The sequence below is a fragment of the Aquarana catesbeiana genome, linkage group LG12 (genome assembly GCF_042186555.1).
Source record: "Aquarana catesbeiana isolate 2022-GZ linkage group LG12, ASM4218655v1, whole genome shotgun sequence".
NCBI lineage: Eukaryota > Metazoa > Chordata > Amphibia > Anura > Ranidae > Aquarana > Aquarana catesbeiana.
The window spans coordinates 56,180,707-56,199,130 of record NC_133335.1 but is presented as its reverse complement, the minus strand read 5'-3'; the positions used below and the strand labels follow the sequence as shown (position 1 = coordinate 56,199,130).

The 18,424-nt window shown below is 46.9% G+C and overlaps 1 long non-coding RNA gene across 1 annotated transcript in view; it reads right to left on the bottom strand.

Moving 5' to 3' along the window:
• The window catches only part of LOC141114030 (uncharacterized), a 122,283-nt gene that overhangs the window by 32,432 nt on the left and 71,427 nt on the right, over positions 1 to 18,424 (bottom strand). The window contains exon 2 of the long non-coding RNA XR_012236854.1: positions 5,430 to 5,505. This is a non-coding gene — a long non-coding RNA (uncharacterized lncRNA). The remainder of the gene's footprint in view (positions 1 to 5,429; positions 5,506 to 18,424) is intronic.

Sequence of the window (18,424 nt, the reverse complement as noted above, 5' to 3'; positions counted from 1 at the left end):
CAACACTACTCTAGGTCACTCCCAACCCAGATCACAAAAACACACCCAAGCTTGGCTGCCAGCCAAGCCTGGAATTTTACCTGTTTTTAAAAAACAACATTACTCTACTAGCACACTAGAGGGTGCTACACATTTGAACAAGATCCTAGAGCACAGGGACTGATGGGAATGTACAGTATGGTGCTATGAGCCAGTCACATCAGTCTCTGCACCAGAGGAGCTTCTCCACCAGGTGGTGCTGTTCTACAGGGTGCTGTTGGCTCACTCCGTTGTGATCTCAGCTGAGAGAAGCAGCAAAACCTGGGGCCTCTCATGCAGGCTTTTTCCAGGCAAGCATGGACCATATTGGGGAAGATGAAGGTGGAGGCTCTCCAGAGGCACTGAGGCCTACTCCATGTGCTCAAGCTGCAATGGATCCTGGGCCTGTCCCTATGCAAGAGGAGTCCTTACCAGTCCTCCAGGATAGAGTGGTAAACAGACTTCGCCTCATTGCTAAAGAGGAACAGAAACTTTCTGCCATGACAGAAGATCTCAGGAAAAATAAACCTCTGCAAAGTAAGTCTGGGAACAGTAAGAGGGAAGTCTCCAAGCTGAAGTCTCTGGAAGAGGCATTGAGAAAGCAGAAGAAGTTGGTTGCTTCTGTAGCACTAACTCACGGTGGAGCTGCTGGTTTAAAGCGGGTTGTTACCATCACCTTTGTTACCTCAATTTCTCCGGAACCGGGTCTAGGGTCCCGTTGAGTTTAATACCAGACAGTGTAGACACCAGCCACTTGCTTTAATAAAGAGTAACTGAAGGAAGTAGCAGCAAAAGAGGTAGAAGGCAAGTTGCAGGGAAGTTCAAATACCTTTTCTTGATGTAATATTAGGCCCGCCTGGGTTATTTGCCCACCCGGATAGGTTTATCTCACTAACCTAGCAACCGGCACGCAGCACGAACAAAAGTCTCTGCCACAGACTTGAATGGAATAGAAACCCATACGATCCTCTGCCACAGGATGCAATGGATTATGATGGATAGCAAACACAGCACTAGAACCTTTAAGCGGACCCGGCAGTACTATGCGGTAGGTTAACTTTAGGATGCGTCCTCCAACTGAGTCACCAGGCCCCTCTCCAGACCAGCACTCTGCATGATCCTTCCATGACGGGTCCTCCCCTGGGATCTTCTCAGTTGTCCAGCTTCTTCCCGCAGGACAGACAGCACAGGACCATTCCCTCGCTGCTGTGGTAGGCCCCAGACAGACTTCTGGGCCCACCCACACGCAGCAACGTGTTCCTTCCGGTCGGAGGACCACGCGGTAGTACTCCTAACACATACCTGTCGGCCAGGAGGGCCAGCAGGTGGAACGAAAAGAACCCCAAAACATGGCGTCTGTCCCATAAATACCCTCCCCCAGAATGCAACTCGGCGGACAACCTCCACCGAGTTATCTCCAGGACAGAAGAGCACCCATACGCTTCAGCACATTGCCTTTCCAACACCGACCTATGGTGACAACGACACCCACAGGCACAGTGTGAAACTACATGCAACACAGCCAAACTGGAACAGAGGCTAAATCTGACTATGTATGAAACAGATAACCCACTAAATGTACCTATAAGCGGTAGATAAAAATCTACCAGTGCTACACTTCTTTGAAGGAAAGCACCGGTGTGTTAAGAGAAAAGTGTGAGCATTAGGAGAGATGCCAACAGATGAAGGAGAGTGCCGGTGCCAATACCAGCCAGAGGGTGCATGCCGCAGTAATGGCAACAGTATGGATGGGGGCAGAGGCGGCTCTCTAATTAGGCAAATTAGGCGGTCGCCTAAGGCCTCGCACTCACAGGGGCCTCGCGGCCTCCTAATTTGCCTGTTCACAATCACTGAAGATGACGCCAGAGGCTCCGCCTAACCCCACTGGGACTCTGTGGCTTAGGAGCTGATGGACAAATCAGATACTGCCCGCAGCCTGAGGAATAGCGGCCTCATCACGGAGTGTCCCAGTCCGTGGGGCCTCATGTGTAAGTTTTGCCTAAGGCCTCACAAAGCCTAGAGCCGCCTCTGGATGGGGGTAAGGAAGTGGCTTCACATAGTGGCCCCAGTACTACCCCTGTCTCAGCATCTGTTGCACCTGAGTCAGTATCTGCCCCCCTCTCTCTCCAGCAGCCTGGGTCATCTCAGGAGGAGGTTGAGGAAAATGGCGGATTGCTGCAGACCATTGTAGAAATTAAATCTCCCTTGAGTGGCACCAACCCATCAGATGAAGATCATGGGAATGCAGGCATGTATCCAGACAGAGAAGTTTTTGCTGACTGTGAGGAGACCCATATGGACATTAACAGTGCAGAGCAGGAATGTCGCATGAACATTGAAAATGCAGAGCAGCAATGTCGCATAACAAACCAGATTTAAGAGGTTCCTATGCAGCCAGTTAATGTGTCATCTGTCCCAGTTATGAACTATGCTAAGGCTGTGTTGGGACAAAGTCATGCTGCTGCTGGTGGAAGGGCCAGATTTTCACCTAACGTACCTTCTTCCATTAAACGCAGGAATGTGGTACAGCTCAGGTGGGAGGGAGAAGATATTCCACCTATCAGGAGGTTGGTTGTCGATAAGATCCTAACCATGGGATTTAAAGAAGAGGATATTTATACGCTTATCAGTCCAGCTGGTTCCTATGAATATGATTTATCCTTTATGCATCCAAAATCGCTGGATCTGTTTTGGGAGTGGTTTGAGCATGTATATAGGCAGCCGGACTGGAAGGGGCTTGTCCCCAAAGTTGTCTCACGTCAGCGCTTGATTAAGAATGTGACTATCCTGACTAGGAATGAGTCTATACCCCCCAAGGATTTATGGGTCTGCTGGAGGAGGTTTGGTGAAATGTTGTGTGCCCTAAAAAAGATTGGGGATGATAGAGGAATCTGGACGGGTGGGTGGTCGGTGTCAATGAGGTTGAGTGTGCGTGGGAATGTTGTCCAGCATTTGCCCTCCTCTGCCTTTATTGGCAGAGATAGGATTACCGTCTCCTACCCTGGTCAACCTAAGCTGTGCCATAAATGTGGAGTCAAGAGACATTTCTCCTCTAAATGTCCTGAACAGAAGTGCTCTTTGTGTCAGGAACTGGGGCATCTGGCAAGGGACTGTAACATCATTAAATGTAACCTATGTGATAAGGTTGGTCATCCTTATAGCCGGTGCCCTGAAGCTTTGCACAATAAGCCAGAGTTAGTGGAGGAATTTTTCCGTCTGGATGGAGAAGAGTCTGGATTGGCGGAGGTTGTACCAGGGGATCCTAGTGTCTCTGTCCCGTCAGAATCTGTGTCTGTGAGGCCAGCTGTGGTGTCAGTGTCCCCCCAGTCTGTGGTTCCCCAGTCAATGTCAGAAATTGTGGTAGTGAAGTCTGTGTCTGCACTTATTGTTTCTCCTAGTGTAGTGAAGGCAGTGAAGGGTGCTGGACCAGAGTGTATGGTGGTGCCAACCCCTCCTCCTCAGCGTAGCAGAAATGCGGGTGGAGTGAGGGATGGTTTGTATAATGGTGGAGGGGGAGGTGGGAGGGGCATGAGGGTGGCTGGTGCAGAATGCAAGGTGAATGATGTGGAAGTCGGGGTGAATGATTTGGAAGTTGGGGCGAATGATGTGGGGGAGGGGTTAATGGGGGGGTTTTGGAATCGCATCCTGATGGCGATTAAATCTCAAAATGTTTCTTAGCCTGAATTGTGTTTAAGTTGAGGTTCGGGGTTTGTAGTTGTCATTAAAATATGTTTCTTTCTATCTAATCCTGTCGGGAAACGGTTTTCTTTACTTGCTGATGTAAGCATGCTTGTTTTTGTTTAGTAGTTGTTTATTTTTGTGTAAATATGTTTTTATTAATGAACTTTATGTTTGCATGCTTTTTTTTAAATAAAATTTACACATTTGTGACCTTAAATTGCAAGATCATAGAGCACAGGAACTGATACAGGGACTGATGGGAATGTACAGTATGGTGCTATGAAAATTCCTATACTAAATAATTTTATGAAGACCTCATTGATACATATATTCTCAGTATTATCTTTCCTGACTGGTTAGACCGTTGCAGGTCAGGTCACCCTTGTATATGAGTAGAAGAGGGGGCGGTTTCTATAACGGGGCTTGTCTATATTAACTTGTGTCAGGGCAAGATCCAAAATCCAGTCTTGTTTAGGAGATTGCTGTGGGACCTATTTATTCAACAGTGATGAATAAAAAGCATGATTACCACCATCAACCAATTCTGTCCTAACCATACCTTGCCCCAGTGGTGGTGCGTCCATAAGGGCGCACGGGCGCCGCCCCCTCTCTCCAGCCACCCCCTCTATGACCAGTGGATAGATTTATGCATTGCATGAATCTATCCATGGCCGCCGCTGCCACCCCCTATTCAGGCGCCTAGCGGAGGGTGTTTTTGAAGCACCTGATTAGAGCCATAGGCTCTAATAGGTGTCAAAAATGGTGACCTGCGAGAACCATGCTTGGCGCTCGCAGTTCACCCAGGTGTCTTAGAAAAGCAAATGAATATTCGCACCAGTCGCCACCATCACCCAATGCCCTGCTGAGACAGGGTAAGTGCCAGGCAGACGGCGAGCGGGCGGGGGGGTTACAGTGGCAGCATTCGATGGGCACAGTGGGAGTATTTGATGGGCACAGTGGGAGCATTTAATGGTACAGTGGGAGCATTTGATGGCACAGTGGGAGCATTTGATAGGCACAGTGGCAGCATTTGATGGGCACAGTGGGAGTATTTGACGAGCACAGTGGCAGCGTTTGATGGGCACAGTGGCTGCAATTGTTCAGCACAGTGGTGGCAATTGATGGGCACAGTGGCTGCGTTTGATGGTACAGTGGCTGCGTTTGATAGGCACAGTGGTGTCAATTGATGGGCACAATGGTAACAATTGATGGACACAGTGGCTGCGTTTGATGGCACAGTGGCAGCATTTGATGGGCACAGTGGGAGCATTTGATGGGTACAGTGGGAGCATTTGATGGACACCATTTGGAGCATTTGATGGCACAGTGGCAGCATTTGATGGCACAGTGGCAGCATTTGATGGGCACAGTGGCAGCGTTTGATGGACACAGTGGCTGCGTTTGATGGGCACAGTGGCAGCAATTGATGGGCACAGTGGCGGCGATTGAAGGGCACATTGGCTGTGATTGATGGTACAGTGAGGCTGCAATTGATGATTTTTTTTCAGAATTTTTCAGTTTGTTTGCGCCCCACCAAAATTTTGAGCACCAATTGCCACTGCCTTGCCCTGTATAGAAACTGTTGCTACACTTACTTGAAGTTTAAGCTTCAAATTATTTATTTCTTCTCAATAAGAAGAAAAAAGTGCATTGCAAACAATGCTGCCCATTAGACCCTACACCTCCTTCTATAACATGTTTCACCCCGGAAGAGGAGAGGATATACTTACCAAGCATATAGCTTCTCAGCTTTTAAAATTTGGAGAGCACATTTAATATTGTCACTGAGGTCATCGTCGTCAAATTCTAAAAAACAAAAACACACACACATCATATATATATATATATATATATATATATATATATTTATTTATTTATTTATATGTACATAAACAGTATCTCACAAAAGTGAGAACACCCCTTACATTTTTGTAAATATTTTATTATATCTTTTCATGTGACAACACTGAAGAAATGACACTTTGCTACAATGTAAAGTAGTGAGTGTACAGCTTGTATAACAATGTAAATTTGCTGTCCCCTCAAAATAACTCAACACACAGCCATTAATGTCTAAACCGCTGGCAACAAAAGTGAGTACACCCCTACATGAAACTGTCCAAATTGGGCACAATTAGCCATTACCTCTTCCTGGTGTCATATGACTCATTAGTGTTACAAGGTCTCAGGTGCGAATGGGGAGCAGGTGTGTTGAATTTGGTGTTATCGCTCTCACTCTCTCATACTGGTCACTGGAAGTTCAACATGGCACCTCGTGGCAAAGAACTCTCTGAGGATCTGAAAAAAAGAATTGTTGCTCTACATAAAGATGGCCTAGGCTATAAGAAGTTTGCCAAAACCATGAAACTGAGCTGTAGCATGGTGGCCAAGACCATACACAGGTTTAACAGGACAGGTTTCACTCAGAACAGTCCTCACCATGGTTGAACAAAGAAGTTGAGTGCACGTGCTCAGTGTTATATTCAGAGGTTGTCTTTGGAAATTAGACATATGAGTGCTGCAGAGGTTGAAGGGGCGGGGGAACAACCTGTCAGTGCTCAGACCATGCACCGCACACAGCATCAACTTAGTCTGCAGGACTGTCATCCCAGAAGGAAGCCTCTTCTAAAGATGATGCACAAGAAAGCCCGCAAACAATTTGCTGAAGACAAGCAGACTAAGGACATGCATTACTGGAACCATGTCCTGTGGTCTGATGAGACCAAGATAAACGTATTTGGTTCAGATGATGTTAAGTGTGTGTGGCGGCAACCAGGTGAGCAGTACAAAGACAAGTGTGTCTTACCTACAGTCAAGCATGGTGGTGGGAGTGTCATGGTCTGAGGCTGCATGGGTGCTGCCAGCACTGGGGAGCTACAGTTCATTGAGGGAACCATGAATGCCAACAAGTACTGTGACATACTGAAGCCGAGCATGATCCCCTCCCTTCGGAGACTGGGCCACAGGGCAGTATTCCAACATGATAACACCCCAAACACACCTCAAAGATGACCAATGCCTTGCTAAAGAAGCTGAGGGTAAAGGTGATGGACTGGCCAAGCATGTCACCAGACCTAAACCCTATTGAGCATCTGTGGGGCATCCTCAAACAGAAGGTGGAGGAGCGCAAGGTCTCTAACATCCACCAGCTCCATGATGTCGTCATGGAGGAGTGGAAGAGGACTCCGGTGGCAACCTGTGAAGCTCTAGTGAACCACATGCCCAAGGGGTTAAGGCAGTGCTGGAAAATAATGGTGGCCACACAAAACATTGACACTTTGGGCCCAATTTGGACATTTTCACTTAGGGGTGTACTCACTTTTGTTGCCAGTGGTTTAGATATTAACCTCTTCAGTCCCGGAAGGATTTATCCCCTTAATGACCGGGCCATTTTTTTCGATATGGCGCCTCGTCCCTTTAACTGACAATTGTGCAGTCGTGCGACGTTGTATCCAAACAAAATTGACGTCCTTTTTACCCACAAATAGCTTTCTTTTGGTGGTATTTGATCACCTCTGCGGCTTTTATTTTTTGCGCTATAAACAAAAAAAGACCGATAATTTTGAAAAAAATAATTTTTTTAACTTTCTGCTTTAATACATATCCAAAAAATATTTATATATTCTTCTACATATTTTTGGTAAAAAAAAAAAAAAAAAACGCAATAGGCGTATATTGATTGGTTTGCGCAAAAGTTATCGCGTCTACAAACTACATGATATATTTAGTGACTTTTCTTTTTATTGTTTTTACTGGTAATGGCGTCGATCTGCGATTTTTAGCGTGACTGCGATATTGCGGCGGACAATCTGACCCCAAATGACACTTTTTTGGGGACCAGTGACATTATTACATTTAAAAAATACAACACAGAAAAGGTAGCGCTACGCACAACACACTATGATATTCCCAGCGTGCTATCTTAAAGTACATACATATAAACATTAGTATAGCCCATAAACGCTTACAGAGAGCTGCTGTGTTAATTGCATAAAGAGTGATAGGAGAGTCCAATGTTCTTTCCAATTCTGTGAGACTAAAATGCTTTCACCAACACCTCCTAACGTGCAGGGAAGAAGGGGGTGTGCAGATTCCCCCTACAGATAAAACTCTTACCAGAAATCACTGGAAAACAGCGCATAAACAACGGACTATTGTTTGGACAGGCTATCTTGGGATATTTCTTCTCCAAGTCTCGGTGATACCAGAAGACGAATCTCACACTTAAACGATCATTCAGAAAACAAGGCAGAAACACCGTAACGTAATCCCATTGCTAAAATTTATTGTAAGTTAAACAAAACACAACTTCTCCCTTTAGGACTTGCACTTACAAACTTGCAAAAATAAGCAGGCATGAATAACATTAAGTCAGCAAAGACACCCGGGGATTTTTTACGGTATCTTCTACCCCAATGAGCTGAAATGACCAGCGGTAGTCACAGCCGTATCTCTGATCGACGTGCTGACATCACTACTGTTCGTCGTATGGCTCCACCCTGATGCGTTTCATCATCCACTACATCATCTGAAGGTGTGACCATACAACACATCGTGCCATGATATACTTTAGCTGACCGGAAACATTTAACCCTTACCGCTGTACATTTTCATCCCGTCACTGGTGTATTGCTACACGAGCAAGGATAATCAATCCGTGAACACAGCCACGCAGGTGCAACCAATTCCATTGGCACACATTCCTGCAACCGAGGCACGGGCAGCTCCACAAATGCGCCGATGCACATGGACTGATCATCAGCGTGCCCCTTCCAAAAGCATCAATATAACAATATTAGCTTATAATATTATCTTAAGGAATTGCTATGCTAAAGTATACACTGCATTCACATTACATATATCATGAAATTCTGCACCATTATTATTACATGAGCATATAACAAACCCATATGAAAAAAAAAACATTACATTAAAAAACAGGAAAGAAAAGAACAATCAAAGAGAGATGATGGCAATAAAATATGAAGTTATTAATACGAACTAACATGCGACTTGACATCTAAAACACCCACCCTTTAATAACTCAATTTAATACTCAGCAACTATATTGGATAATCTCCCCTGAAATAACCCATTCTATAAGATTACAGAGGAAGCAGATTCCCATCTAAAAGTTTCATATAATTGGGCTAAAATTAATAAATCTAAACAGACCATCAGTCAATTCATTAAACCCTATTAAGAGTTAAAGTTTAAAATTATTTTTTTACATTTTTTTTTTTAAATGTGGAATCTACGACACTTGCAATATTCTAATGCCGCATGCACACGAGCGGAGAGGAGAGGAGACCGATGGTGTGTTCTCAGTACAGAGCAACACCGATCGGTCTCCTCCCCTTGTAAGTCCGCTCCCCCTTCAGTAAGAGCCCTTGCACACTGGGGCGGGGGGCGGCGTCGGCGGTAAAACGCCGCTATTATTAGCGGCGTTTTACCGTCGGTATGCGGCCGCTAGCGGGGGCGGTTTTACCCCCCGCTAGCGGCCGAGAAAGGGTTAAATACCACCGCAAAGCGCCTCTGCAGAGGCGCATTGCCGGCGGTATAGCCGCGCCGTCCCATTGATTTCAATGGGCAGGAGCGGTAAAGGAGCGGTATACACACCGCTCCTTCACCGCTCCGAAGATGCTGCTGGCAGGACTTTTTTTACCGTCCTGCCAGCGCATCGCTCCAGTGTGCAAGCCCTCAGGGCTTGCACACTGGAATGACAGTAGCGGCACTTTCGGGGCGGTTTGCAGGCGCTATTATTAGCGCAATAGCGCCTGCAAACCACCCCAGTGTGCAAGGGCTCTTAGAAACATTCCCTAGGAAGACAGTTAACCCCTCGATCACCCCCTAGTGTTAACCCCTTCCCTGCCAGTCACATTTATAAAGTAATCAGTGCATTTTTATAGCACGGATCGCTGAATCTAAATTAAAGATATATATCATTTCCTTAGTTACTTTTGTAGGTATTTAAATGATTTATACCTACTATACATATTGTTTACAAGTAGATATTGTGTTTTTTTCAAACTTGTCCCTCTTCTTTTGTTTATAGCGCAAAAAATAAAAACCGCAGATGTGATCAAATACCACCAAAATAATTCTTTATTTGTGGGGAAAAAATAGTAAAAATTTCATTTGGGTACAGTGTATGACCGCGCAATTGTCTTTCAAAATGTGACAGCGCTGAAAGCTGAAAAATGGCTTGGGCAGGAAGGGAGTTAAAATGCCCTGTATTGAGATGGTTAAAGTTAAAAAAAAGTGAAATATTACTTTAAATATCGTACCTGGGGGGTGTCTACAGTATGCTTGTAAAGTGGCGCGTGTTTCCGGTGCTTAGAACAGTCCCTGCACAAAATGACATTTTTAAAGTCATTTAAAACTGCTTGCGGCTTTAATGTAATGTCGGGTCCCGGCAATTTGGATGGAAAACAGTGAGACAAACGGCATGGGTACCCCCCCAGTCCATTACCAGGCCCTTTGGGTCTTGTATGGATATTAAGGGGAACCCCACACCCAAATTAAAAAAAGGAAAGGTGTGGGGCCCCCAGGCCCTATATACTCTGAACAGCAGTATACAGGTGGTGTAAACAAGACAGGGACTGTAGGTTTGTTGTTAAGTAGAATCTGTTTGTAATTTTGAACTGGTACATTTTTAAAGTGTAGCTCCAGCCAAAAAATCTATTTTAAGCTTTTTGGAAAACATAGGGAAGGGTTATCACTAGCGATGAGTTTCGAGTTCGAGTCGAACTCATGCTCGACTCGAACATCGGCTGTTCGCCAGTTCGCTGAACAGCGAACAATTTGGTGTGTTCGCGGCAAATTCGAAAGCAGCGGAACACACTTTAAAAGTCTATGGGAGAAATCAAAAGTGCTAATTTTAAAGGCTTATATGCATGGTATTGTCATAAAAAGTGTTTGGGGACCTGGGTCCTGCCCAAGGGGACATGGATCAATGCAAAAAAAAGTTTTAAAAACGGCCATTTTTTCGGGAGCAGTGATTTTAATAATGCTTAAAGTGAAACAATAAAAGTGTAATATTCCTTTAAATTTCGTACCTGGGGTGGTGTCTATAGTATGCCTGTAAAGGGGCGCATGTTTCCCGTGTTTAGAACAGTCTGACAGCAAAATTACATTTCAAAGGAAAATCAGTCATTTAAAACTACTTGCGGCTATTAATGAATTGCCGGTCCGACAATACACATAAAAGTTCATTGATAAAAACGGCATGGGAATTCCCCACAGGGGAACCCCGAACCAAAATTTAAAAAAAAAATGACGTGGGGGGGTCGCCCACAAAATCTATACCAGACCCTTCAGGTCTGGTATGGATTTTAAGGAGAACCCCGCGCCAAAATAAAAAAAAAATGGCGTGGGGTCCCCCTAAAAATCCATACCAGACCCTTATCCGAGCACGCAACCTGGCAGACCGCAGAAAAAGAGGGGGGACAAGAGCGTGCACCCCCTCCTGAACTGTACCAGGCCACATGCCCTCAACATTGGGAGGGTGCTTTGGGGTAGCCCCCCAAAACATCTTATCCCCATGTTGATGGGGACAAGGGCCTCATCCCCACAACCCTTGCCCGGTAGTTGTGGGGGTCTGCGAGCGAGGGGCTTATCGGAATCTGGAAGCCCCCTTTAACAAGGGGACCCCCAGATCCTGGCCCACTCCCCTGTGTGAAATGGTAAGGGGGTACTTGTACCCCTACCATTTCTCAGAAAAAGTGTCAAAAATGTTAAAAATGACAAGAGACAGTTTTTGACAATTCCTTTATTTAAATGCTTCTTTCTTCTATCTTCTATCTTCCTTCGGTTTCTTCCTCTATCTTCTTCTTCTTCTGGTTCTGCTGGTTCTTCCTCTCCGGTGTTCTCGTCCGGCATCTTCCTCCGCGGCGCCGGCGTCTTCTTCCCTTCTTCTCCTCGGGCCGCTCCGCGTACATGATGGCATGATGGGAGGCTCCTGCTGTGTGACACTTCTCCTCTTGACGGTTCTTAAATAACGGGGGGGGGCACCCGATGACCCCGCCCCCCTCTGATGCATGGGGACTTGACAGGGACTTCCTCGTGGCATTCCCATGATGTCAGAGGGGGCGGGGTCACCCTTTACGTAACCCTGCCCCTACTGTTCTAAACACGGGAAACATGCGCCCCTTTACAGGCATACTATAGACACCCCCCAGGTACGAAATTTAAAGGAATATTACACTTTTATTGTTTCACTTTAACAAACACAAGAAAAAAAGACCTCTCCTGCGCTCAGGTGTCCATGAACTGGATATGCGGTGCAGCCACCTATAGAAGTAATGCCTAGCGTTTTGCAGCCCTCATTTGAACAATGGGTATTCAAGCTAAAAAAAACAGAAAAGAAAGAGGGCGCACCAACCTAGTGCATTACCACTGATAAACTTTAATGCAGCATAAAAACAGTAAAAATTATACTCACAAACGAGCTAATAAAGATATCTTTCAAAAGGGCGCAAAAGCGCTGTTTCTGTGGATCGACACCCCAGGACCTGTTGCCGAGAGGATCAGACCAGCGCAAATGGCTGATGGCTTACGCGTTTCGGGGGAGCACCCCTTTCTTCAGAGCCTAAGCAGGCAATGGTTGGTCTCTCGAATTGCTCGCTCTATAAATGTATGTATGTGCCTGTGTCTACCCCACCCAATTAGTGACAACGCCCCCTCCCACAGATATTGGGCACCACCCACCCATTCGGGTTAACCCTCCCTATCCCATCCCTCTGAGTGTGATTCCCCATTTGTAGCCAGAATATAGAGGGCAAACATCACTCTATGTTATCTGCTAAAAGAATAATAGTAATACTAGTACAAAAAGAAATTGATTAATTAAAAAAAATAAATAAATAAATAAATAAATAAAAAAATAAAAAAATAAATTAAATATAAATATAGATATAAATATAAACATAAAATCACTGAGCCAGCAGATCAATTTCACTCTCACCATAGGCTATGTACAACAGGGCAGGGGAAGGGGGATTGAGTGCGCTAAAGCAAAGACACCTCACCTCCTGTATGCAGCTCTAATTGTGTCCCCAAGCCTCCGATCTACTGGAGTGGATGGTGCAGGGCTCCTCCGGCTCCCAGGAGCCATAATAGTGCCGCATGCCGTGTGTGGAACGCACGCCATTCGACAGGCCAGGAAGTGCGGGCGTTCCTGCGTTCCACCCGCAACTTCCGGCCGATCGTGGCGTCATTTCCCCCTCCTCCGCAGGCGTCAGAGGTCACTGTGCACCAGGAACACGGCCCGGAAGCGAGGGTGTGTTTGCGTTCCACCCACTGCTTCCGACCATCATACCTATGGTAAATAATGCGCGTGCATCTCAGTAAGGCCACGCGCTCTCTACTAATCGCTCCACTACTATCATTATCATTGGCAGAGACGCGATCTGGCTATGCAGGACAGGCAGCATTCTGGCGGGGGCTACTAGCAGCGCTCAACCCACTTTTCTCTAAGCCAAAAAACATTGGTGAAAAATGGAGGGGGAAAGGAATGTATAATTTAAAAAATTAATTACAAAATAAAAAAAAATTGAAAATATTGTAATATAAATGTCCATTCCCAAAAAAGGAAGTGGAAAAAGGGATAGTGGAAAATGGAATCCAAACCTATAATGTTGATCATAATGTAAAATTGTTAGATTAATAGAAGGAGTCCGCAGAAGTATCCTTCCAAGGTACAGTAAATCATACCATATCCATAAAATTCATAGATTGACATGTAACATACACTAAACTCCAATGGCGGTAAATTACATTGGCGGTAAATTGCATAAAATTACAAAAAGTACATCATGTAGTCAAATAAGCCAATAGGCGACTATCTAAAACCAACCACAACCTAAACCTAATGAATAGCTTCTAAACAAATACCTAGCGGCTAAAACCTATTACTACACCTGCCAAATGGTCTACCCAATTCCTAGTCCTTGACCTTAGTGCATCCCATAAACCCCAAGAGTAAGCCCCTACCAGCATAGTCTAAACGAGGAAATCGAACTACACAATGTAGCATAATTCCTTCAGTTCCTGTCCAAGCTTTCGAGCCATTGTTAACATCAGTTAGATAATTCTGATGTGACTTCTCTAGTGTGTCCTTCGCCTCCACTATGCTGGTACCAAAATTAGGCCTTTGGTGGTGGTGGTAGTGGTGTTGCCACAACACTGTAAGTCCTCACAGTTACTCTTGGTGGGTGCTGGAATGGGCCCTGCTGATTAGATCAAGAATTGTAATTACATATCCCTGTTCAACAGGGGCAGAAAAATTGGGCCTTAGGCACTGGTGCCACAACACTGCAACCCCTCACAGATACTCTAGTTGGAGCACAGGAACAAGCCCTCCTGCAAAGTATTGCATCAAAAATTGTAATTACACGCCCCTGTTAAACAGGGGCTGAAAAATTGGGCCTTAGCCACTGGTGGCGGCGCCCAGAACCAAAAATATTCTTACAAGCTATCAGCATGATCATTGAGGAGGAAGAGGATAGTCACTTGGCATAACAGGATCGTCACTCAGCATCAGCATAGGCAGTCTTGAAGGGATCTGACATCGACCGAGTCGGTGGACAGGCGCACCCTTTGATCGGTTACAAAGCCTCCAGCAGCACTGAATGTGCGTTCCGAAAGAACGCTGGATGCAGGACAGGCCAGTAGCTCAATTGCATACTGTGCAAGCTCTGGCCAGTGATCCATCCTCAAAACCGAGTAACCCAGAGGATTTTCGATGGGAGCCAGATCTTGCCCCTAGGTATTCCTGCACCATGTAAAACAGACGCTGGCAATGGTTGCTGGAACCGATAATACCTTGGGGCTGCAGTCTAAAAAATTGTCTGAATGCATCGGTCAGACGGCCACCTTCTCCACCGCTCCTTCTTTGACTGACTGAAGACTCAGCAACACGTTGTCCAGGAGCAGGAGTTTGTAACCTCCCAGTCTCTGGGAACGCGTTGCACAGATCTTTCTGCAAGGCCTCCCGAAGATGTTTCATCCTCTGCTCCCTCTGCGATGGCAAGATAAGGTCTGCAACCTTACCCTTGTAATGTGGATCAAGGAGGGTTGCCAGCCAGTATTGTTCCCTCTCCTTGATACCACGAATACGAGGATCCTTCCGCAGGCTTTGCAGGTTTAGGGAGGCCATGCAGCGTAAGTTTGCTGAGGCATTCGATCCGGAGTCCTCTGGGTCACTAAGGACGAAATGATCCGTAGCCACATCCTCCCAGCCACGTACAAGTCCATGGGTTTCTTGGGACTGTAAATGATCCCTTAAAAACTGCTGCTGATGCTGAGTGCCAGGCTCCACCTCCATGCTGACAAAATCCTCCTCCTCCTCGTCCTCTTCCTGTGTTATCGGTGGGCACGCAGGAATACTGTCTGGATAAAGGGGGCCTTGAGAGCTAAGGAAGTCCTCCTCTTCCTGCCTCTATTCTGCCTCAAGTGCCCTGTCCATTATTCCACGCAGCGTGTGCTCCAACAGGTGGACAAGAGGGACGGTGTCACTGATGCATGCACTGTCACTGCTCACCATCCTCGTGGCCTCCTTAAATGGTGACAGGACAGTGCATGCATCCCTGATCATGGCCCACTGGCGTGGGGAAAAAAAAACAAGCTCCCCTGACCCTGTCCTGGTGCCATAGTCGCACAGGTACTCATTGATGGCCCTCTGCTGCGTGTGCAGCCGCTGCAGCATGGCCAACGTTGAGTTCCACCTGGTGGACATGCCACAGATTAGGCGGTTCTTGGGCAGGTTAAATTCCTTTTGGAGGTCAGCCAGCCAAGCACTGGCATTTTATGATCAACAGAAATGCACACAGGCTTTCCTGGTCTGCCTCAGGACATCCTGTAAGCCCGGGTACCTGCCCAAGAACCGCTGCACCACCAAGTTAAGGACATGAGCCAAGCAGGGCACATGGGTCAGTTGTCCCCGTCGGAGGGCAGAGAGGAGGTTGGTGCCATTGTTGCAAACCACCATTCCTGCCTTAAGCTGGCATGGCATCAACCATCTCTGAGCATGCCCCTGCAGAGCAGACAGAATCTCTGCCCCAGTGTGGCTCCTGTCCCCCAAGCACACCAGCTCAAGCACCGCATGGAATCTTTTGGCCTGCATACTTGCGTAGCCCCTTGAACGCCTACGGAGCACCGAGGACTGGTTCCGAGGACAAAGCACAGGAAGAGGCTATGGAGGAAGAAGAAGAGGAGTGGGTGGAGGAGAGAGGTGTGTCACAATCACCAGTAGTAGCATTTTGGAGGTGTGGTGGTGGAACAACCTCCAACACTACTGCAGCTTGTCCTGCATCCTTCCCAGCTGCCAGCAGAGTCACCCAATGCGCTGTGAAAGATAGGTAACGTCCCTGTCCATGCCTGCTGGACCATGAGTCAGCGATAATATGCACCTTACTGCTGACCGCCCTGTCCAGCGAGGCCAAGACATTGCATTTCACATGCCGGTAGAGAGCCGGAATCGCCTTCCGTGAGAAAAAGTGGCGTTTGGGGACCTGCCACTGAGGAACCGCACATTCCACAAACTCACGGAAGGGGGCAGAATCTACCAACTGAAAAGGCAGCAGTTGAAGTGCTAGCAATTTAGCCAAGCTAGCATTCAACCGCTGGGCATGTGGATGGCTGGGAGCGAACTTCTTTCGGCGGTGCAGCAGCTGGGGCAGGAAAATTTGCCTGGTACAATCTGATGTCGGTGTACCGATAGCAGATTGCCTGCCAGTACTTGGCTGTGACACACCTAATTCTACACCTTCATTTCTCTCAGTGCAGGTCTCAGAGAGGACTGAAGGTATAGTGAGGTTGGAAATCCCAGCTGATGAGGAGCAAGGAGAGGTCCTCTTTGTTCTTTGGTGTGGGTCTTTTAGATACGCTTGCCAACGAACTGCATGGCAGGTCAAAATATGTCTGGTCAAGCATGTGGTGCCAAAGCGGGTGATGTTTTGGCATGCGAGATACGCTTGAGACATATGTTGCAAATAGCAGCGGTGGGATCTGATGCACTCGTCTCAAAAAAGGCCCACACCAAAGAACTTTTGGAATAACGTGCAGAGACAGCAGCGCCCTGCACATGCTGAGCTCTGCAGTGTGATGCAGTCGGTGTGCAGCCTTTAAGCTGGTCCCTGGAGGGCATCCTGCCTCGCTGGTGATGTGCCTCCTCCTCCTCTCTTCTATCAGGCACCCATGTGGAGTCAGTGACCTCATCATCCCCTCCCTCCTCATCACTGGAGCAAACCTGGCAGTATGCTGCAGCTGGGGGAACATAACTGCCAGATTGCTGTCCTTCTTGGGCACCCCCTCTGTCTGGGCTCATGTTACTGCCTTCCTCTAGCAGAGTACCATCATTGGAGCCTTCAAAACACTGGGCAACCTCCTGGAACATGTACCCAACACTGTGGTCAAACAGTTTGGGGGACTCCTCAGGAGGACATGGTGGGGCTAGGGAAGGAGTGGCTGATGCCATTGAGCCAAAGGAAGAGGCCGCATTGGCAGCTGCTTTGCCAAAGTGCCCTGAGCCTGGGTGAGAGAGGATGAGGAGGATGAGGATGGCTTGGTCATCCACTCTACCAAGTCTTCCACATGTTGCGGATCAACACGGCCAGCTGCTAAAAAAAAGGACAAGCGTGTCCCATGGCCACGTGCTGATGGGAATGCACCATGTCCATGACCAGCACTGTTGCCTCTAGGCACAGAGCCTGCTTGCCCTCTTATTGGATTGTGACTGTCTGCCTCTCCTTGTTGGCCTTCTAAACGGATCTAGCTAAACTTAACTTAGATCAAATGACACTGTCTCTCTCTCTGTCTAATTCTCTCCGTCGCCACAACACACTACACAAGGCCACCACGCAGGCGGCCTTATATAGTGTGGGGCATGTACTAAACCCCCTGAGCCATAATTGGCCAAAGCCACCCTGGCTTTGGCCAATTACGGCTCTCTCCTTGCAGATGGTGATTGGCCAAGCATGCGGGTCATAGTGCATGCTTGGTCAATCATCAGCCAGCAATGCACTGCGATGCCGCAGTGAATTATGGGCCGTGATGCACCACTCGAATTTGGCGCGAACAGCCCATATCGTTCGCAATTCGACAAACGGTCGAACATGCGATGTTCGAGTCTAACATGGGTTTGACTCGAACTCGAAGCTCATCCCTACCAGTAGCCAATAGCTGCCATAGCGTCGGCTTTCGTCCGTCGGACTAGTCCATCAGAAAGATTTGAAATATGTTCCAAATCTAAAGTCCGTCAGATTTTCGACTGAAAAAGTCTGCTGCAGGTCCGATGAAGCCCACACACGGTCGAATTGTCTGCCAGACTTGGTCCGTCGGACCAGTCCGGTCGAAAAGTCCGCTTGTGTGTACGCAGCATAATAGTCACTAATATAGCAGTCCACATCCAATTCTACGTTCAAGCCATTGGGCGTGTTTCGCTCTTTGATATTACTCGTATTAAATTGGACCCCCTCCAGTTTGGATGCACTGTGTTCACCCCCCAAAATTTCAAACCGGATGGGTCTTGGTTGTGATGGTTTTTAAAGTGTAAGGACACGCATGGTATTTAAATCCAATTTCTATGTTATATATATGTTCCAAGATGCATTTTTTCAGGCTCCTTTTAGTGCCACAAGTAATGAACTCAGAGATATTGAAGATTTTATTGTTACCTGTGGAAGTAAATTCTGCTAGACCCTGGATAGGGTGATTAACCTTAGAG